The sequence below is a fragment of the Papio anubis genome, chromosome 3, assembly GCF_008728515.1.
Source record: "Papio anubis isolate 15944 chromosome 3, Panubis1.0, whole genome shotgun sequence".
NCBI classification, from domain to species: domain Eukaryota; kingdom Metazoa; phylum Chordata; class Mammalia; order Primates; family Cercopithecidae; genus Papio; species Papio anubis.
In genome coordinates, this window is record NC_044978.1 from 101,352,940 (window position 1) to 101,375,989 (window position 23,050).

Consider the following 23,050-nt stretch of genomic DNA (forward strand, 5'->3'; position numbering starts at 1 on the left):
AATCATTCTAGATCTATGAGTATATAGTTTTAAATTTGAAACAAGTTTTTGGTAATTAAAAGAAAGAAAGAAAATAACCTTCAAAATTTGGTTATGAGGAATATCAATGATGTAGTGGTTCAGTATTCTTTTAAAATATTTTGTTGCTATTTTAAAAACTGCAAAAGTGCATGCTCACTGTAACAATTCAAACATAGGCTGGGCGCGGTGGCTTAAGCCTGTAATCCCAGTACTTTGGGAGGCTGAGACGGGCGGATCACGAGGTCAGGAGATCGACACCATCTTGGCTAACGTGGTGAAACCTGGTCTCTACTAAAAAATACAAAACCTAGCCGGGCGAGGTGGCGGGCGCCTGTAGTCCCAGCTACTCGGGAGGCTGAGGCAGGAGAATGGCGTAAACCCGGGAGGCGGAGCTTGCAGTGAGCCGAGATCCGGCCACTGCACTCCAGCCTGGGGGACAGAGCGACACTCCGTCAAAAAACAAAACAAAACAAAACAATTCAAACATACAAGTATATAAAGCAGCAGCAAATTGTCTACTTTTACCTCATGATAATTCTAATCCCCCAACAACCTATATAAACTGTTTATACATGTGGTTTTATTTTTTAATGAAAATTTCATTAAAAATAACATGCAAGCTGCTTTAAATTTTTTTTTAAGTTTTATTTTAAGAGACAGGGTTTCTCTATGTTGCCTAGCCTTATCTTGAACTCCTGGCCTCAAGCTTCCTGAGTAGCTGGGTCTACAGGTGTGCACCACCACGCCTGGCTTACACTGCCTTTTTTCAGTGAACAATCCATGTATTATATATTAACCTTATTAGGTCAATACACATAAGTCAAATTCATTTTTCCAATAGCTGAAAAATGTCCCCAAACATGGGCATACTTCTTTAAGAATATTCCAGATGTTCCAAATTCTTCTATATACGAACTATAATACAATAAATATTCTTAATACTTATGTCCCTATGCATTAGCACTTTTGTTTCTGTAGGAGAGGTTTCCAGAAATAAGATTGCTAGGTCAAAGGGTATGAGAATGTTTAATTTTAATAAATACTCCTAGATTACTTTTGAAAAGCTTGTTAGGAATTCTGGTCTTGGCAATAGTGCAGGAAGGTCCCCATTTCCCCACACATTTCCCAGCAGTGGGAGTGAGAAATTTTCAAAAATTTGGCCAAGTTGAACAGGGAAACATTGTAGGTTATTATTGTTCTAATTGCATTTCAGGACTCATTGTGAAGTTAAGCAACTCTTCACATGTTTATTGGCCACTTGCAGTTGTTCCTGTTTTAATTCACTATTTATTACTTTTTTCTTTTTCCTATCGCTTTATTGATCAACTTACATGAGCTCTTGTTTACTACAGATATTTACTTTGCTTATCATATATTTTGCAAATAATTTCTCCAGGCTATCACTGTCTTCCTGTTTTGTTTATGGTTTTGGCTGCCATACAGCATGCCACGAGGGCAGTGATGCTGGCTGTTTAGCACGTTGCTGTGCCCTCAGCAGCAGGAATAGTGCCTAGCACATAGTATGTTCTCAGTAAAAACAATTATCTCATGAATGGGTGAATGAATAAGTAATAAACTTGAAATTTTAATGCAGCTAATCTGTTAATCCTTTCTCTTATGGTTTCTGGGTTATCAGAATAGTTCTATTTTATTAGTTTTACTTTTCTTGCAATTAATCCTTTAATCCATCTTGAATAGTTTTTTATTAAGAATTTTTTTTCTATTTGGAGTCCTAATTCATCTTAAATTTGTTCTGCATGTGGTATGAAGCAGGACAAATTGACCCTAAAGTTTGGCCATTACTTTGTGTGAAAAGCATTACATGAAATGCAAATTCTTTTTAGAATTTATCTGAAGGTGTCCTATACAGTAAAATACAAATAGGCCCTACCACTCATGTGTTGTTAAAATATCTAAAATTAACTAAAAAATAAAGATTGGATAATGCTTTTCTGAAAGCTAATTTTGTTCACATTTTTGTTTGATTATATACGATTACTTTTGTCTCAATTATCAATGAATGCAGATTATCAGGGAATATCAACACAAAATTTAAGTATGTGGCTTATCATCTGTAATGAAGGCACTAAATTGTATACAATTTATTTAATAGCAGCATATGCTGGTTTAACAGAATCAATTACTCAAATTTCAGTATTAAAAAAATCCCTTTAGCCAGAAATGATGTGCCTTTTCTAAAAATCATGAAGAAAAAACATGGACATGAAATGGTATGCAATGAATTCAACATTATACAGAGTTGAACATTTTGAGGGTAAGTCACATGTTTATTATGCATTATATTATTCTAATGTTAGCAGTTTAAACATTTTCCAAGATTTCTTTAAGATGCAATCACTCCACCTCCTCCATGAAGCCCTCCTAGTTGGAAGTCATGGCTGCTGCTTCTGGACATGTGCAGCAATTCTTGTTTCCACCACTCATAAGGCACTGCCCACAAAATGGCTTGCGAGGAAACTGAATTGCCTCTATTATTCAATGGCTACTCTATTTTCTCTGGCAAGATGAGGGGCTGTCAAATGGTTTGATGATAATGTAATCTTTTCGCTTATAAGTCATTTACTCTTTTTACTCAGATGTTTAAAAAAGTTTTTTTTCACTGGGTTGTTCAGGCTGGGTTGCAGTTGTGTGATCACAGCTCACTGCAGCCTCAGACTCCTGGGCTCTGGTTGTCCTACCACCTCAGCCTCCCAAGTAGCTGGAACTACAGGTTCATCATGTAGTGTAACATCATGCCTGGATAATTTTTTTTTTTTTTTCAAATGGATACACGGTCTCACTATGTTGTTCAGGCTGGTTTCAAACTCCTGGGATCAAGCGATCCACCCACCTTGGATTCCCAAAGTGCTGGGATTATAGATGTGAGCCACTGCACCTGGCCTAGATCCTTTTTTCTTTTTCTTTTTCTTTAAAGTGCAGTGATTTTTTCACTAGAATATTAATAGGTATTTGTCATTCTAGATCCATATTCTCAGATATGCTGTCTGGTCTTTCAAAAGGTAGTTCTACATTTTTCTTGTATTTCAGTGAAGTTTTTTGGAGTTATAGTTTTTAGTGTTGGCTTGCCTTCTTGCTTTGGTTTCCTTCTTAAGTGATTCCTATTATCCATATGCTAGATCTGCTCTGCATATCTTCAGTGGTTGCTTCTTTTGATCTTTCTTCCTTTCTTTTTAATTTAATAATTTTCCTCCTTTTAACCTTCTAGTCTTTTAAGGGATTCTCTGTTGTTCTTATTTGCTATTGTGTTTGTTTTGGTTTCATTTCTGAAATAACAACTGAGGTCTTCACCACATTTTCGAGTTATTCTAATTTTGGCTTAAGTTGTTACTCTTTATTTGTATTATTTAAAAAATGTCTTTTAGCTCGTGTTATTCAAATAGTCGGTTATAGTTTTCACCTGTTTGTGGACATGCTTTCACTGTAGGATGTTATTCTCTTTCTCTCTCTCACTCTTTTCTTATATAAAATTTCTTTCTAGTATGGGGTTTGACCTTAATCCTTCTCTGTGCTTTTTGAAAATGTCAAATTGGTTTTCCAAAGCCTTTCATGGAGACATTGTCCAAAATGCCTTTTTGCAACTCCTCAGAACTCCATTTTGTGTTGTTTTCATTTAGTGTTAAAAACAGTAACTTGCTTTCTGTGATTTTCTGGGTTTTCTCCTTCACTTTTATTTGGCCTTTTCTTTTCTTCATCTCTATTGTTTCTGTCCTGCTCAATTTTGATTCTATTCCTAGTAGTTTTTCTTTGGTGAAGGGCCCTGTCCTGGAAGGGAGCTGTATTAGTCCATTTTCACATGGCTATGAAGACATACCCGAGGCTGGGTAATTTATAAGGGAAAGAGGTTTAATGGACTCACAGTTCTTCCTGGCTCGGGAGGCCTCACAATCATGGTGGAAGGCAAAGCAGGAGCAAAGGTACATCTTACATGGTGTCAGGCAAGAGAGCATGCACAGGGGAACTGCCCTTTGTAAAACCATCAGATCTTGGTTATTCACTTATTCACTATCATGAGAGCAGCATGGGAAAAACCTGCCTCCATGATTGAATGACCTTCCACCAGGTCCCTCCCATGACACATGGGGATTATGGAGTTAAATTCAACGTGCGATTTGGGTGGGAACACAGTCAAACCAATCAGGAGCCCTGGCTGGAGGTTCTGAGAGTTCATGGGTCCCAGGCTGCTCAAGCCCCTTCCACCCCTTGGGTCCCTTGCACTCACCCACTAATGGACTTTCCAGTGAAAACCTGCTGGCTATGTTTGGATTGACCTATTATTGGATCTGCCATCACCTCACTACTGCCCTCTGCTTCCTTCCACCTGGCTTCTGACAGCCTGCAGGCTTGGTGGCATAGGTGGTTTGTTCCAATCCACTTATATTTTGGCATTTGTGGGGATAGCTTGTGACATTTTTGTGGTAAATGTTGTCCATGGGGCTTGGGTTTTGGTATCTAGAGGATTTATGTTTTTGTTTTCTAATTTTAAAAAAATCGTGGTAAAATACACATACAAATTTTACCATCTTAGCTTTTATTTATTTTTATTTTTGAGACGGAGTTTCACTCTTGTTGCCCAGGCGGGAGTGTAGTGGCACGATCTTGGCTCACTGCAACCTCCACCTCCCAGGTTCAAGCGATTCTCCTGCCTCAGCCTTCCGAGTAGCTGGGATTACAGACATGCGCCACCATGCCTGGCTTTTGTACTTTTAGTAGAGATGGGGTTTCACCATTTTGGCCAAGCTGGTCTTGAACTCCTGACCTCAGGTGATCCACCTGACTTGGCCTCCCAAAGTGCTGGGACCACAGGCGTGAGCCACTGCTCCTGGCCTAGTGGCTCAGTTATTATGAAGGGATTGAATACAGGAGACCGACACACTGCTGCTGCCTCAGCCCCATTTAACGGTAACCCCCTGGAAACTGGAGTCTGTGTTCTGTGCCCCACAGCAGCAGGATGGCACCTGACACACAGAAAACACTCACACATTTAAGTGATAAATGAGTCCTTCTTAATTCCTCTGTCTTTTGGCAGGGTGATAGGATGCTTTCTTGTACTCATTAAAGTGATTGATGAATAACATAAAAGTTGCCATCAGTACCTGGACTAATACCTTTGCAGGTAAATATGCAACATGAGCTTCTAGATGGGAGAACACTGTCAACTCTTGAGTACCCAACTAATGAAGGACAGGAGAGGAACAGACTATCTTAAAAGGATGCCGATTTTAAAATACTTTATATTTTGCTCTGTATAAATTTGTTGTAGCAGATTCCTTACTATTTGGTTCATGCTAACATTATAACACAGGAGTCCCTGGGTACTACTTGCTAATAGTGATTTGAAGGGGAGCGGTGGACCAGACGTACATAGGTAAAAAAAGTAAATAACTGACACAGCTATACAAAAGGTTATAGCAGTTAACTGATTGGGCATATTTGAGAGTTATTGCTACAATAGTTGGTAAAGTCGGAGGGAATACAATCTTAGATTCATAAAGGCCTAACAGTTACAAAGGCTTTCAAATCTGTGACTTCATTTATTTCCATAACCCTAACCCTAATCCTTTAATACAGGTCCTGCTTGCTCCATTTTACAGGTGAGAAAATAGAGGGACCAAGAGATTAAGTAATGTGCCCATGATCACAGTTAGTCAATGTATAGTCAGGATTCAGATGCTTGGCCAGGTGCAGTGGCTTATACCTCTAATCACAGCATTTTGGGAGGCTGAGGCAGGAGGATTCAGACTCTTTTCTTCTAAGTTTATACTGTGTTTTTGTTTATTTTGAGATAGGGCTTTGCTTTGTCCCCCAGGCTGGAGTGCAGTGGCGCAGTCATGGCTCACTGCAGCCTCAAATTCCTAGGTTCAAGTGATCCTCCTACCTCAGCCTCCTGAGTAGCTGGGACTACAGATATGCACTACCATGCCTGGCTAATTTTTTTATTTTTATTTTTATTTTTTTTGTGGAGACAGGGTCTCACTATGTTGCCCAGACTGGTCTTGAACTCCTAGTCTCAAGTGATCTTCCTGCCTCAGCCTCCCAAAGTGTTGGAATTAGAGGTGTGAGCCACCGTGCCCAGACAGTTTAGTGCTTTTTATAGCACGATTGTTGTATCTGAAAAGCATGGTGATGTAAATTGCCACGAATCTAATGTTAAAAGAACGTAGGCTATAAATTGTAAGTATATAAAAATATTGAGGTTCTGACCAGTCTGGGCAAGAACAGCCCTCATTTTCTCCATATAATACCATCCAATCATTCCTGCCACTTTCAGTTTCTGCCTCTACCCTTCATCCCGTCTCTAGGCCTCCCTCCAGAAAAAGAGGGAAGAATGAAGGTAAAAGTACCATAGTATGACATTTGAGGGCTGTTTCTGAAGCATTAGCCACTACTGCTAATGATAAAAGCAATGGCCAGATTGAGACCCTATTGTGTGGCAAGTAGTATGCTTAGAATCTCATATGAAGTTAATACTCTCACCAACCCTTTGGGTAAGCAATATTGTCCCCAATTTAAAGATGACAAAATTGAGGTTAAGAGAAGCAACTTGCTGGCCAGGCACAGTGGCTCACATCTGTAATCCCAGCAGTTTGGGAGGTTTAAGGCAGGTAGATCACCTGGAGGTCAGGAGTTCGAGGCCAGCCTGGCCAACATGCTGAAACTCCATCTCTACCAAAAAAATACAAAAATTAGCTGGGTATGGTGGTGGGCACCTGTAATCCTAGCTACTTGGGAGGCTGAAGCAGGAGAATCGCTTGAACTCAGGAGGCAGAGGTGGCAGTGAGTGGAGATCACACCACTGCACTCCAGCCTGGGCAACAGAGTGAGACTCTGTCTCAAAAAAAAGAGAAGCAACTTGCCATTTAATAATCACACGTTTAGTAAGTGGGGGAGTAGGGATCTGAACCCCACACTCTCCAAAACATTAATCTCTGTTACATGTATGACTTAAATAAGCATAAAAACGTTACAATAATTAGAAATTCACCATACTTAGATCTGAGGATGAATTGAAGTTTATACAATTTATAATAATGAAAGTATAAGCAGTTTTACTGTATCTATCCATATGTAATTATAATAACTTTTTCCTCCTTTTGAGTTCATTTTAAAATTAGCCCCTTCCACATATTAAACTAAATCAGGCAGGAACTCTCAATTCTGGTAGCCATTATTTCTGTGAAGGGAAGAGTGAAATGTCATTTCCTTAAAAATGGACTCTATGTGGATCTCTGACATCTTTCAGATACGACTTCTTTCCACTGAACTTTGAGAATGACATATTTGCCACAAAGCTTTCCACTTCCCGCCCCCCCCGCAAGCTATAACCTATTTTATCATCTGTTTTCACATTTCAGTGAAGTCTGATGGGGTCTGTGGTCTCTAAAACACTAAACTTCTAGTCACCCTTTGAATTCACCTTCAGCAACTGTGTCTGAAATGAAAAGCTGAAAAGAAGAACTACTACCCAGCTATGGCAGACATTGTAGCTGGCTGACTCAGCCCCAGTGTCCACCACCCTCTTCTCTGTCTCTTTTGACACTAGGGCGGCCCAGTGATCATTTCTGGCCAATGAGATTAGGCAGAAACATTTATTCCTTCTAAATGTTTTTAATGATGACGATGATCCGAGGTGCAGCAGCCTTCTTGCTATTATTAAGCATGAAGACAAAAGTCAACATACAAAGGATGATAGAGCAGAAAGAACGAAAGAACCCTGGTCCTTGACAGCACTGCTGAGTGGTTAAACCCGCACCAGCAACCATCTACACCTAAACTCCCTGTTCTACAAGCAAATAAACCCCATTTTGGTCAAGCCACTAGAGCCCGGTTTTCTGTTACTTGCAGCTGAACACATTCCTTACCAATAGACCAGCTACTCTCCTTTTTGGTCATCATTCTTCTCTTCCTCTTCCCCAAATCCCACCATCTCCTTATATGTTGAGGGAGCTGATACAGACTAGGATCTTCACATCAGGTACAGACTTAGGTACCTAAAAGTATTTACGAATGAAAATGTCATAATTATACAATTGATTCAGAAAACTGCCGTGAACTGTTCCTTCACTCTTTGTTTGTGTAAGAATTTCCTGAGTTGTGCTACCATGAGAAACGTACTATTTCCTGCTTTCTTGTCAGTGTCTGAAGTTAGGCTTTCTAGTTCTTATGATATACCTTATTTTTAAGGACTTAGTGGGTCAAAGTCACATTCTTATTCTGTAGTGTTGAAATACACACACACACACAACACAATAAAATCTCCCCAGAGCACTCAATTTTATTCAAATTGATTGAACATTTAATTTGTTCCCCACAAAGTTCTTAACACTCTTCAGTGATAGAGGCTTTATTTTTAGAAAACATGTGAGAAGGCTGGGCATGATGGCTTATGCTTGTAATCCTAGCACTTTGGGAGGCCGAGGCAGGCAGATCACTTGAAGTCAGGAGTTTGAGACCAGCCTGGACTATGTGGTGAAACCCCGTCTCTACTAAAAACACACACACACACACACACACACAAATACCCAGGTGTGGTGGTGCACGCCTGTAATGCTAACTTCTTGGGAGGCTGAGATGGGAGGATTGCTTGAACCTGGGTGGCAGAGGTTGCAGTGAGCTGAGATTGCGCCACTGCACACTCCAGCCTGGGTGACAGAGCAAGACTCCATCTCAAAAAAAAAACAGAACAAAACATGTGAAAGCAACAGTTTATTTGATTACCTTTTCTAGTTAACATTTTTCACAGAAAATGAAATGATACATTGGTTATTTAATGCAGCAGAGCTGACAGATCCAGGCAGTGTGTATTCTTTGGGAGTTGGATCACTTGTAATTAACCACGCTGATGACGGGAACCTGGGGGATAATTTTATCATGCTATGTTAGACAACTGCCACTGCCAACACCTGGAATTTAAGTTGCTTTAATTTGCCAAAACAACAGCCTTAGAGTCTCTGGATGTGTTTCTTCAAAAACACATACATGGTTTAACAAAACAAGCAAAAGCATATGTACTTCCACATACTGATAATGACCATAGTATCTGGAGATTGTGGAAATGCAGTGTAATGTAGGATATATAAGATTAGGAATGAAAGAACTATGAATGAATGAGTGAAGCATATTTGTGTTTAACAGGTTCTGATACTCAATTTTAGATTTCTTTGGATTGAAATGTGGGTACGTGTGTGTGTCCGTGTACACATCAATTCACATGGATCCCTTGTTCCAGCTTCATTCAATTCCCATTAACAGCGGCTCTGCTTGGGCACTCCAACACACTGAATCTTGGTTGCCTAATTTATTAATACAACATGACGATAATACTTTACCACAGGGTTATTGTGAGGATTAAAAAGGCGATATGCATATGAACGTATGTGAAAATTCTTAGAAAATGCACTGTGCTGTTATTATTCCTATCTCCCAGTCAAATACGGGAATAATTCTGCCTGAAAATCACATGCAGCTTCTCCGTTTTGTAAATGTATTCTCAGCACTGTTTACCATATTAACAGGAATACCCACCTTACAAAGGACGATTGTTGCTTAGTGTGCTGGAGATTAAAGGGCTTGAGAAAAAGGGAAACAAGGCTTTGCCAGCCTCCTTAAGGACCCAAGGAGAGCTCCAAGGACATATGTGGTAAAAATATTGTAAGTAAATTCTTTTCTAGTTTTAATAAGTGGAGCAGGAAACAGGCTCTCCCCAAGAGGTGGAGAATAACAGTACGTAGCAGAAACTGAGGTGAAACAAGCCGTCAAAGCATGCTCTCAGTATTATGCAGGGAAGCTGCATTTAAAGAGATGCTGAGATTCAACTTGGAGGTATGCCACTGATTGTAGTCAAATAGAATAGTAAAGACCATTTTCTTTCCTTCTGTGAAAAAAATCTTAAAGACAAAACCTCCAGATTTCACAGAGTTTCCTGTTTACATCTCAGATGGGTGGCTGCCCTTACAACAAACATTTTCAAGCTGCTCTAGCAGGAATGTGGATACTTTTTGTGAACCTCAATTCAATTATGTACAAAGGAATATTCTTTTCTTCTCCCTGTTATTTTGAAATATTTGACTGACCAAAGTGGACTTAAAAAAAGAAAACTATTATAGTACACATATCCTTTCTTTCTGTTCTTGCTGGAATAACTCTTCATGATCTGAGATAGAAACCACGATTCCTGGTAATATTAGATGCAAACTAGACAACAGGCAGGGTCCCTGGTTTTATGGCTAGTAACTGCAAATTTTATAAATAGAAACTAGGATGCAGGTACAACTCTCAATGGTCTCTATGCCAGTGAAGACATGCAGTTACAACACAAACCTAATGATAATTAACAAGTAATTTCTATTGTATTATTGAAATGTTTTGCTTTTAGCCTATTGTTTTAAGGAGATAATGTGTCTGAATTGTTTAGAAGAGGCTAATTTTTAAGCTGGAATCACTAATGTCAATATACAAAAATTTATACATATATATATATCTCCATATCATTTAATTGGTAATTCCAATTTGGGATCTATTATAAAGAAATAATGCAGAAGGAAGATCTTTATGTCTAAAGATGTGAATTAAAAGGTTATTTATGACAAAAAAACTGGAGTAAACTATGGTTCATTCAAATTATTACAAATAAATATAGATTTATAAATAAAATTTATAAAATATTTTAAATACATGGAAAATTAGTTATAAATTTAAAATTTGCAAATATATGGACTCCATATTTGCAAATTCACCTACTTGCTAAATTAAAAACAAGATGTAAATACATATGGACCATAGTATGACCAAAATAATGTCATATGAGGCTAGAGAAAAACTAGAATGGAATACAATAAAAATATTAACAATGACTGTCTTTGATTTCAATGAATTCTACAAATTTCCACTGTTAGTTTTTAATAACAAAAAAGATCTTTAGTGAAAATAAAATGAAATTAGCTTACATTCCCAGGACACACTGAAGCTGCACAGCAGCTAAAGTTTAATTAACAAGGATATGTAAGTCTAGAATTTAAAATCCAGGCTGGGCATGGTGGCTCATGCCTGTAATCCCAGCACTTTGGGATACTGAGGCAGGCGGATCACTTGAGGTCAGGAGTTTAAGATCAGCCTGGCCAACATGGTAAAACCCTGTCTCTAGTAAAAATACAAAATTAGCTGGGCATGGTGGTAGGCAACTGTAGTCCCAGCTACTCAGGAGGCTGAGGCAGGAGAATCGCTTGAACCCGGGAGGTACAGGTTGCAGTGAGTGGAGATCACACTTCTGCACTCCAGCCTGGGCAACAGAACAAGACTCTGTCTCAAAACAAACAAACAAACAAACAAACAAAACTTAAAATCCATTGTAATTTGTCCAAAAAGTGAAACTTCTGACAATGAATTGTTGGAGACTAACTGCCAAATAGTGTTCTCATCATCTCAATAGGTCATTGCAGCTATGTTTTTTTTTTTTTTTTTTACACATTTGCCAGGGAACTAGGTAGAGTGAAGTGAATTTACTGCATATTTGTTTCCTTAGCATTTACTAAGTTATTTAAATACAATCTTTAAGATGCTTTTGGATCAATATTCTCTCCTTAGCTGAATTCTGAGCAAACATAAGATTCACTCATCTCCACTCTAGAATGTCACTTTGGACAAAATAATAACTAATTCATTTATGTACTACTACACCTCTAGCCATAGTTACATTATGTATAAGCTCATAGAGTCTGCAGTCAAAGTATAATGTATTCACAGGCCACAGATGTAAATGTACCTTTGTTCATTTTTCCCCTTCCAGTAGAAATTGCCCAGAAAATATGCTTCCAATAATTAAAAAATGAAGGGTTGAGGGAGTGTGTGTGCATTCTTTGTTCTTGTGCATTTTTATTGGCTTGGCTTACACAGGGACTCTCTTATTTTGAGTCTAACTGCCTCTTCTTTCTTCCCATACTTTACAAACCACCAGGATGGACTGCAGGTTTCTAAGCTCCTTAGAGCAGGGGCAGTCTTTCTCATGGGGCAAATTTCCATCTGGCACCCAGCACATCATTTACAAAAAGCAGGCACTGGATGTGAGTGACAGGGAATTATTATAATTTTCCACTTCCAGTGATAGTAAGGATCCAAGTAACCTTGTGTCCTGAGCTAAAAGATGGGTGCACTCTGCAGAGCCAGGGACAGAGCCTACTTGCCAAGTGGAAACTGGGAGAGAGATGACAGGCATGGTTGTGGGGAAAGTGTGGACGGGACGGTGCCTTTGAGGGTGGCTCCATGTGAAGTCAGGGCCATGTGGGATGCTCTGTAGCTGGTGGGAAGGCTGCGCAGAGAAATGGGAGGAGAAGCCTCCCACAAAACCTTCCTGCCACTCCTATGAAAACTTAATGAACTCTACACTTCTCACTAACATCTTGTAGGTGGGTGAAGGGCAAAAACAGGCTCATCATGGGATAGCCAAAACAAGGTTAGTTTACGCATTTGTTAAATTGCATCAAGAGTCATCCAAGAATGATTTCCTAAATACCTGCTCTGTGCCTCAAATGATATTTTATGCTTTGAGGCATATAAAGGAAGCATCACCCACACTTGGGTTCTGCCCTCGAAATCCTTGGTAGTTCTCTAATGCTTGTTGTTGAAGCCTTGACCATTTCCAAATACGGTCAATTCTCATTATTTGTGGATGCCATATTTGCAAATTCACCTACTTGCTAAAATGTAATTACCTCCCCCAAATCAAATTATTTGCAGACATGCATAGAGCAGCAAACATTTCAGTCATTGGATGCGCAGGGTCCCCACTGAGGTGGAACAAGGCACCACTCTGGCTTCTAGTTTCAGCTGTCACACTATCAACAAGCACCCCTCTTACAGTCTGTGTAATGCCACTTCTTTTTGTATTTTTGTGCTTTCTGATGGTGACTCAGATGTCTAAAATGGCCCCAAACTTTGTGCTGAAGTGTTGTCTAGTCGTTCCTGATGGAAAATACGTGTTAGATAAGCTTCATTCTGGCATGAGCTGCAGTGCTTGCTGTTGGCCATGAGTTCAACATTAATGAATCATAATGCATATTAAGTAATGTGTCTTTAAATAGAATCACACATAAAACAAAATTATATATTGATCAGTTGATAAAAATGTTGTGATTGGAGGCTTGCAGGAACCTAACTGAATTGCTCCTAGGAGCAGTGGTTCAGTATTTACAAATTTAGCGCTTGTGGTGACTTAGTAGAACAAAACTTCAGTAAACAATGAGAATGTATTGTACTTACGCCTTCCTCTGCTACTGTTTAACTGAAGGGCAAGGTAGACTAAGATTAACCTTTAAAGGCCAATTGTGGGTCAAACACTGTGCTAAGCATTTAAAATACATTAAGTCATTGGTCCCTCAGCTTAGAGGAGTATCTCTTGTCACTTGACTGAGGCCTTTCCGATTGGCATCTTCTCAAATTACCCCTTATACCTACTCTCTATTGTCACAAAATCTCTGAAACTGACAGTAGTGTTCCATTCCATTTCACCTCTCCTCTGATCATTTCTAACTGCCTTGTGAGGTCGGTAGTATCTTCACTTTACAGATGAGAAAACTGATGCTCAGAGAGGTTAAATACATTTCCCAAGGCTGCACAATCCCCATACCCATTGCCTGGGAAATGATTTGAGGAGAGATAAAATGGAACGGAATACTGCTGTCAGTCTTAGAGATTTTGTGACAATAGAGAGTAAGTATAAAGGGTAATTTGAGAAGATGCCGATCGGAAAGGCCTCAGCCAAGTGACAAGAGATACTCCTCTAAGCTGAGGGACCAAGAAGCTGAGCAGAGCCGCCTCTCCCTATCAGAGATTCCAGATAGATGACAGAGGTGGGCTTCCATCAGTGTGAAGGTTCCCCTTTCCAACACAGCACATAATAAATCTACTCTTAATTATGCATTCATTTACGCAACAAGAATCTATTGAGTGCCTACCATATCCCAAGGACGGTTTAGATATTGGAGATTCAATAGTGAATAAATAGATAAAAAGCACTGGGCTCATGGAGCATATATTCTAGCGAAATAATAGAAAGATTGGATCATGTGGCTTTAGGTGAATACTTTTCTGAATGTATTGGGATACTATTTTTTAAATACCAACAATACTGACATATTTCCATTCTGTCTGATTCAAATAAGAGCTCTGAAATAGCCAAAAAGATAAGTAGCCAAATCATTTATGCTGCCTGCACTATATTGGGTGATCATGTTTTCTAGGGCTTACACTTCCTGTGGCATCCTAGATCTTCTCGAAAGTCCCCTGTTGCGAAACACTAGATGCTGGATAAACTGAGCGAAAACTGGCCTATTATTATTATGATTATCCCAAGGGAATGAGGCATCCCAAAAAGTGACCTGAAGTCTTTTTAGAACAATAGTTCCGAACTGGGGCTGGACATCAAGTCATCTGGAAAGTTTTAAAAAGTCCTGCTGCCCAGGTCACATCCAAACCAATTAAATCAGAATCTTGGAGTGGAACTCAGGCATCAGCATTCTGTAAAGCTCCCCAGGTGATTCTGATGTACAGACAAGCTGAAGAGCCACTGCTTTAGAAGGTGATAGAGTGCACAGTACATGGAGAGTCAGTAGTCCCAATGTTCTGCCAATTTCACTCAAAATTGCTGGCGCTGGTGGATCTCAAAAGTTATCCAGTTTCTTAAACCTCTTCTCCATACCTTCATTTCTTTACTCGTCAACCCACACTGGAAGGTGGACATTATCACCTCTCAGACAGATGCAATGAACCAACCTAAGTGGGCACTTTCTGAGTCTAAATACATCTGTTTATAGTTGAATGTTTTGATTTTTAAATGGTTTTAAAAGAATGAGTTCCTGCTAAGCTGAGGCTACATGTATAAGCCAAAGAAGAGACACATGAATTGCAGCAAGAACTTTATTATTTCCACCAATAAGACTCTAAAAGCCAAAGATAATACTCAATGTGTACCTAATGGGCACTAATTGTGCTCTTTTTCTGCCAAACTCTGTGATTTTGGTTCACATTCCTCTTTGGAGCCAGTACTTCATTTTTTTCCCCCATGAACCATCCAACAAAAATTATTGAGTATTTCCTATGTATAAAATACTGGTAGAATACCCAGGGAGGAGAGAGTCCAATGATTACTAAATGTGAGTGACATCTGAATCCAAAATTATTCTATATCTAAAAGGTGCTATTAAAAATAATGGGAGTGACAATGAGCTTGAAGATGGAAATATTCTATGCTGCAAAGCAAAGCATGTCCTCTGGCTAGCATCCTGGGTGGTTCCCATTAGACTGCCTGCATTTGGACTCGGAGATCTCTCAAAAGATGGGCAGAACTCCCTGTTCTAGAATCTCTGCAGAGCAAGATGGAAGTTCCCAGGAATTTTCTTTTTAAGAACACTATCCAGTCATTTTGTTTACACAGGTCTGAACATAGGTTTCAGATCTAACCTGGGAACACATGAGGCAGTATTGTGTTTGGACTGGTCAAAGTAGGACATCAGCAAGCCACTAATATATTAATTCATACTCAGTTCTATAATGCTAATAACAATAAAAATGGAAATGAAACAGGTACCAATGTTTTTCATGTATTGCCTCACTTAACTTCCCCAAACTCTAAGTATAATAACATTGTTATTATACCTGTCTTGCAGGTAAAAAAAATCATGAATGAAGGAGGTAGGGTCACACAAATAGTTAAGTGGCAGAGTGGGGATTTGACTCAGGTGGTCTGACTCCAAAGTTCATCTCCTTAACCACTCTGCTATATTTCCTTGTGTATACCAGCCAGTCTTGGCTTCTGAGTGACCTGGCACAAAGAGTGGAAAGTAACTGGTAGGGACAGCCCTGGGGTGAGCATTGCAGACCTGTCAAATCCACAGTCACACCATGGGGTTACAGCTATCTCTCCTATCCCTTGGGCTTGTCCTAAAAAAGGAGATAGGTTTGGGGCTGATATATGGGGTGGATTATGATCCTAAGGCACGTGAAAAACTTCATTCCAATGGAGCATCAAGAAAAAAAGGGCTGACCATCTCTCCTGGATGACATGGACTGAGCGGGCTGCCTTTCAGAGGTGGCATGCCAAGTTTTTGCTTATTTGCTCTCTCATGGGGGAATGTCAGGTGGCTCGTAAGTCTGGGGATGGAGTTAGGAGGAGTGGACTGAGCAGGACTCACCATTTATAAAGTTACTGGCCAAGCTCTGTAACTGTAACTAAGAAAGGGTTGGTGGGTGGAGAAAAGAAAATCCCACTTGGTTGAGTTCAGTCAGACAAGAAAAAGGGGCAGCATGCAGTAACAGGCCAGGCCGAATGGGTGAAAAGAAAGAGGCTTCAGATGAGAGGACATGGGGAGGTGGGGAAGGGGCACGAGCTGCTCACTTTGCCACATTGCAACTGGGTCCAGAACAGGCCTGCCCTGCCCTTCCAGTTATTTTCTAGTGAACCAAAGGCCCAGCAGGGCAGAAACAGCCAAGTGAGATCAACTTTTTCGTCCTGCTCTGAGGCTCTGATCTGAGACACAACAGAGCAGAGAGGGACCTCTGGCTCCGAAGCCCTGGACTGTCGAATATCTGGCGGCATCTTGATCTCTGCCCCAGCCTGCCCTTTCCCACTGAGCTGAGCATTTCTACTAAGCAGCCACACTGCGTGGGTCTCTCATCTCCCCTCTCTCACTCAGAGAGCACTGCTACACAAGCCTTTCATTCTCCATCAAACGCTCTATGGCTTCCTGAAGGGGGTCCTTTGGAAGCCAGGGGTGCGGTGTAATTGCTGCATCTGCTATTGAAATTCACTTTTGGATTTCTATTCCCAGAGCAGAAAGTTCTGAAAGCTCCCATGGAGAAGGAGCAGGCTCTGAATCCTGCAGGCTTGGGCTACCCTAAACAATTCTTGAAGCCTCATTTCTGTGTGGTCTCTTTCAAAACCTTCTGAATGTTCCAGGAGATCTATTTCTTGATAAATTTTCTCCCTTGCTTGGGGTCAGGCCAGAAGACAGCAGAACAGATGTCAGATCTAAAGCTTTCCCAATTCAACCACTTGACCACTGGCCCACTAATCTGCGGTGATGTAAATGAAAATGCCTTTGAGCATTTCTCACTCAGAGAAAAAGACAAACCTCTGTAGAAGCTGGAGACTTCCCTTCAAGAAAAACAACATGAAAGAACAGGATGATTGGAGTCAGCTGCCTTTCTGCCTGTAAGAATATGAAAGCCTTCTTTTTTTCTTCTCCCTCAAAAAGTCTAAATGGATTATGCTTAATTGAATTCTCAAACCCCTGCATGAATTTTCCTTCTGCAAGCTGTCACCTAGCTGACAAAAATATGCTTCAATTCAAAAAAATGCAAATTCCTTAGACCACAGCTTAGATGTGGACTAAATATTATTACTCAAACTGGGAAAATTGATGGTGGGACAGTGCTGGGGTCAGAGGTCAAGGTCAACATTCAGGGTTAAACCTCAGGTGAAAGTGAATACTTGAGCATGTTGACAGTTATCTTAGTGATTCTTTTCCTCTACCCTACTCAGAGTTACTAGAAAGGCCTGGAAAATGATCAAACAGCACATGCAAACATTATGCTCCCAGAGGTCTTTCTTGGACTAATATTCGTGCCAGCAAGCCCTAGCACACTCGCTGATCCTTCAAGAGCCTCTGGATTGCAACTGAAGGGTTGGGCTCCAAGGTTTTTCTATTTTATGAGACAGGGTCTCCTTCTGTCATCCAGGCTGGAGTGCAGTGGCACAATCATAGCTGACTGCAGCCTTGACCTCCTGGGGTGAAAGTGATCCTCACACCTCAGCCTCCCAGGTAGCTAGGACTACAGGCACACCACCAAGCCCAGCTAATATTTTAATTCTTTTTTTGGTAGAGACAGGGTCTCATGCTATGCTGCCAGGGTTGGTCTTGAACTCCTGGTCTCAAGGGATCCTCTGCATCAGCCTCCCAAAGCAATGGGATTACAGGCATGAGCCACGGTGCCCTGCCAGGCTCTAAGATTTCTTATTTCTTTTTTGTTTTTTTTTGAGACAGTGTCTCACCGTGTCATCTAGGCTGGAGTGCAGTGGCACCATCATAGCTTCCTGCAGCCTTGATGTCTGCGCTAGAGCGACTCTCTCACTTTAACCTCCTGAGTAGCTGTGACTACAGGTGCTTCCCACCATACCTGGCTAATTAACAATTTTATTTTTATTTTTAGTAGAGATGAGATCTCACTATGTTGCCCAGGCTGGTCTTGAACTCCTGAGCTCAAGAGATCCTCCCACCTTGGCCTCCCAAAGTACTGGGATTACAAACAAGAGCCACTGTGCCTGACCAGGCTCTAAGACTTTTAATCTGGCCATAGAAGGACTAATGTTAGCTACCTCAGAGACATTCATTCATTTTAAGAAATACCGTCTTTCACTGAATATGACATTTTTTAGAAGGCACACCATATGTACCATAAAAAGCCATCTCAACTCTCACATAAACTTTGTTATCTTTGTTATCATACAGAATGTTTATTTTATGCTAATGAAAGAGCTCTTTTAGATCTATTTAGACACAAATATATCATATATCCCCCTTGCTCATTCATCAAAAACAAAATACAGGCAAAATAAATTCAGAAAGTCTTCCTAAAACTTTTTCACACCCAAGGGTTTGACTCTTCTGAATCTCTTTTGTTAGAAACCTATTTTTAAATAATTCTTGAGTTTATAAAAAAGAAAGATAGCACAGAGAGTCGATGCTGCTTGTCTACGTACCACACTTTGAATTGCAAGGCTATAGTAGAATACCTAAAGTAAGTACCAGAATTGCTATTTACCACCTGTGTGATGTCTGACCTGTAGTGTCCCCTTACCTTCCAGGATTGTTATGAGTAGCAAATGAGGAAAATCCACAGAAGCCCTTAGCAAACTGTCAAGTACTTCACAAATACCTGTTGTCATTATCACTCACTAGGAGGCATGATGCAGATGTATTCCTTGCCCCCAAGGCATTTACAGTCTAGTTAATAATTCTTTACAGTTATTTGGTGCCACACAGTCCGCATAGTTTACACAGTGCTTTCATATCTGTTATGTAATTTGACCTTCTCAATAATCCTGTGAAGGTATGAAATTGTACCTCCATTTATTATATAGATTCTCCTGAAGTTGTGAGGGGGTTGTTTTTTCACAGTGGCCGAGCCTACTTTGAACCTGTTGGGTTGGCCTTGGCCTAGTCAGTGCTCTTTACTGTGGGAACTTCATACCATATGAATGAGGGTTCCTAGGTCTGTTTCACCTGAAATCAACCTTTCTTATTTTTCAGACACAAAACTTCTCTGCAACTCTGGTCTGCTTTTGGGACCAGCAGCTCCTCCCTGGATACCCTGGACTGCTCCTCTCCCTGGTAACCCTCTCCTGGTAGGGACACTGATGGGGGTGAGGCTTATTGTTAGCTCCAGCTGTTTCTAATTAACCTTGACCCGCTCTCCTTTGTAAAACAGTAAAGGCAATTCAACACATTAGCTTTTTCAAAAAGGCCAAATCATTTTGCCATTAATCCAACTTGGGATAAAACAGAGATCAACTGTTTAACACAATCAATTTTAAGTTTAAAAAAAATAAACAAATAAACTTTTTTTTTCCCCCCTCATTATCATCCTGGCTTTTTTCTTCCGATCTCATTTTCTCTCAGAGGGCCCGGTGGAGGAGAGGGTCTTGATTGACCTGGAAAAGTCATATATGACAAGCTGCGGGAAGCTTCCCTTGGACATTTCTAGTCCTCCACCGCTACCCCCACATAAGAGTAAAAGACTCACTGGGGAATCTTTGAAATTGCTTTAAATCAGTGGGCTTATTAATTCATATATACCTAAGTCTCCTTCCATTTCAAAGCTTTCTAATTGTGCCACTCTTACATTTCAAAAAAAGGTTATACTCATATTCCCTGGCTTAAACATTCTTTTGATGATAATTCAGGGTTCCCCAGCTGCTAAAAACAAGATGTTATTTGCCTAACAATGAAAAACACAGATGAGGTCAGATTGTTTGTGGGGCATGGGTGGCTTGAGGTAAAGGAAGCACCATAATCTCATCCACTGTGGGGAGGAATTTTGAATCAGTGAAGGCTAGCTGGCCTTGGACTCCATCCAAGGGTGTTCTGTCACTGAACGATCCAAGAGAGCCTTATAAGGCAGTTTCTTCTAGAAGTCCAGTGTACAGTGGACCCCGAGGACAGGCTCTAGGGACAGGATGGAAATCATATTTCAGGATGTTAACAAATGCCTGCTCAGCTTAATCATTTTAATCATTCCATGTCAAAGCTGTATAGTTTAAGAGATTTAAAAATTATAAAATCCTCCCCCAGATGTGGCCCCCTCCCCCTCAAGTTATTTCTCAGCTCTCCTAAAGAGAGTCTCCTGACTTCTGCCTGAACACAGTATCCTATTCAACAGTTTTTACTGGAAAGTTCTTCCATTGTGTCATCTAAACGTGCCTTGTGGCTATTTAATTCCAGGCCTTTTAGTGCCGTCCTCCTGAAGAACTGTATTAAGAGAGTAATTTGTCAGGCACCTTCGATTTAATAACTAATTCCCAAACGATGAAGACACATTAACTTGTTCTTTACTTTCCTCTGAAAGAATCCTAAGTCCTCTAAGACCCCACTTTCTGTCCTTCAGTTTTTCAAATCTTTCCTAAAATGCAGAGATTGAAACTGGACAAAGTGATAATAAAGAACCAGTGATTCATTCAATATTCTAGAAATTTCTGTGCTCAAGAAGGGCAGCTGAGGTCAGAAAAAAATTTAAAGCATTTCTATTGGACTGGGGCAGGCTCTTAGGGAATGTGACTTTTTCTGTTTCTGATCTGAAAGCGGAGAGAAAGAGTAATAGGGACTTTAGGGGGAAGAGACTCCTGAAAGGAGCAAGTGGTGGTAATTTGGAGGCAGGACTGGCTAATAAGGCAAGTGAGGTGAGGGAAGTTAATGAGCAGTCACTGAATAAGAAAAAGCTCCTCAAGGGCTTTTCACTCCCAAGTAGCAAGCAGCTTGCCATGGCAGGCTGGGAACCTGGATTTGACAGCGCTTCTAAGATCTAAGAGGGAAACAGGTCTTGGGAAGGAGTGCAGGCATCTGTTGTTGTGATTACAGTAACAGCTTCCTTATGGGTGTCTCTGACTGTAGTCTCGTCCCCTTCCAATCCACACTCCCAACAGTAGCCAACAAAGCTTTTCTAAAAGCACAAATCCAGCTCCATCACTCAGCGGCTCCCACTGCTCTGTGACAGCATCTCAGCTCCTTAAGGGGTCACAGGCCCTCCCCTATCACTGGGCTCTTTCATGCGGCCAGCTGCCTCTTTCTCCGCAGGCAATCCCACCAAACCACATGTGAGTCCTTCTGCTGGCTATGCTCTGGTTATCTCCTTTCTCTTAAAAAATGGTTTTAACTGATAACTGAAAATTGTATATATATGGTATACAACACGATGTTCTGATATATGTAGACATTTTGGAATGGCTAAATCAGGCTATTTAACATATGCATTACCTCACATACTTTTTTGTGTGTGTGGTAACAACATTTAAAGTCTACTATCTTAGAAATTCTTTTTTTTTTTTTGGCTGGGTCTTGCTCTGTTACCCAGGCTGGAGTGCGGTGGTATGATCATGGCCCACTGCAGATTTGACCTCCTGGGCTCAAGTAATCCTCCCGCCTCAGCCTCCCAAGTATTTGGGACTACAGGTGTGCACCACCACGACGAGCTAATTTTTCGTTTTTTTTATGGAGACGCTATATTGCCCAGGCTGGCAATTTTCAGGTATATAATGTATTGTTATTCATTATAATCACCATGAGGGACAATAGGTCTCTTGAGCTTATGTCTCCTCTCTAACCAAAATTGTGTGTCCTTTGACCAACATCTTGCCAATGCTGTCCCCTCCTCCCAACCCCATGTCGGGTAACTGCTGTTCTATTTTCTGCTTCTATGGGTTTGACTTTTTTAAGATTCCACATATAAGTGAGATCACATAGCATTTATCTTTCTGTGCCTGACTTTTTTCACTTAATATAATGTCTTCCAGGTCCCCTCATGTTGTGGCAAATGACAAAATTTCCTTCTTTTTAAAGGCTGAATTAGTATTCTATTGTGTGTGTGTGTGTGTGTGTGTGTGTATATATATAATGTTTTCTTCTCATCTCCCTTCTAACTCTACCACAACCTCTATACTAGCTCTTCTCCAGCCAGTTCCTTCTTATCCCTGTCTCAGTCAGGACATCATTCTTCCACTAAGTGATTCCTGGCTTTTCCTCCACGAACCTGGGTCCCCTCCTCTGGCTCTCTGACAGTCCTCATGGTACTACTGTGTTAGTTTAATGATATTACACTGACTTGTACTCCCCCAAGATAAACCAGACAATTAATGACTCCATTTAATTTGAAACCCCTTTGTTTCAACTTTCAATGAAGTTCATAAATTTACTGAAGGATAGTAGTAGAACGTGGGCATTTAAATGATATATTATCAACATAAAAAATGAGTCTAATGAATCTAAAATGAGCATCTCAAAGAATGGGGGTTTAAAACTCATCAAATAAAATGAGTTCCTGAAAAATCAAAATCTATACTGAAGTGTTTTCCATTTACAGAACAGTTTCTATAGCTCTGGACCTAATTCTACTCAGCAAGGGGACGTGGAAGTGTTGGGATTTGGGGGGAAAAGTTACTGTCCAATGTTAGGGTTCAGGATTGCTGATGACAGAAGGGAAGGCAAGTCAATGTCAGATGAATTTCCTGGCCTAGACTTGAGGAAGGCAGAAGATGCCAGGAGGAAAGAGAGCAGACAGGCGGGAGAGGGGCTTTCCTGCATTTCCAAACAGGAAGGTGCTTTCTTAAGAGAATTCCTTTGTTAATCAACAAATATTTATGATATGCCCAACTATTAGCCAGACACTGTGTTTATAAGGAGTTATAAGATGAAATCCCTCTCTTACAATGCTTACAGTCTAGTGGGGAGGACAGACATTCAAAGAGTCC

The 23,050-nt window shown here is 40.4% G+C and overlaps 1 protein-coding gene across 1 annotated transcript in view; it reads right to left on the reverse strand.

The window, feature by feature from the left end:
• Positions 1-23,050, reverse strand: part of IGFBP7 (insulin like growth factor binding protein 7) — a 77,968-nt gene that overhangs the window by 48,874 nt on the left and 6,044 nt on the right. The window lies entirely within an intron of this gene.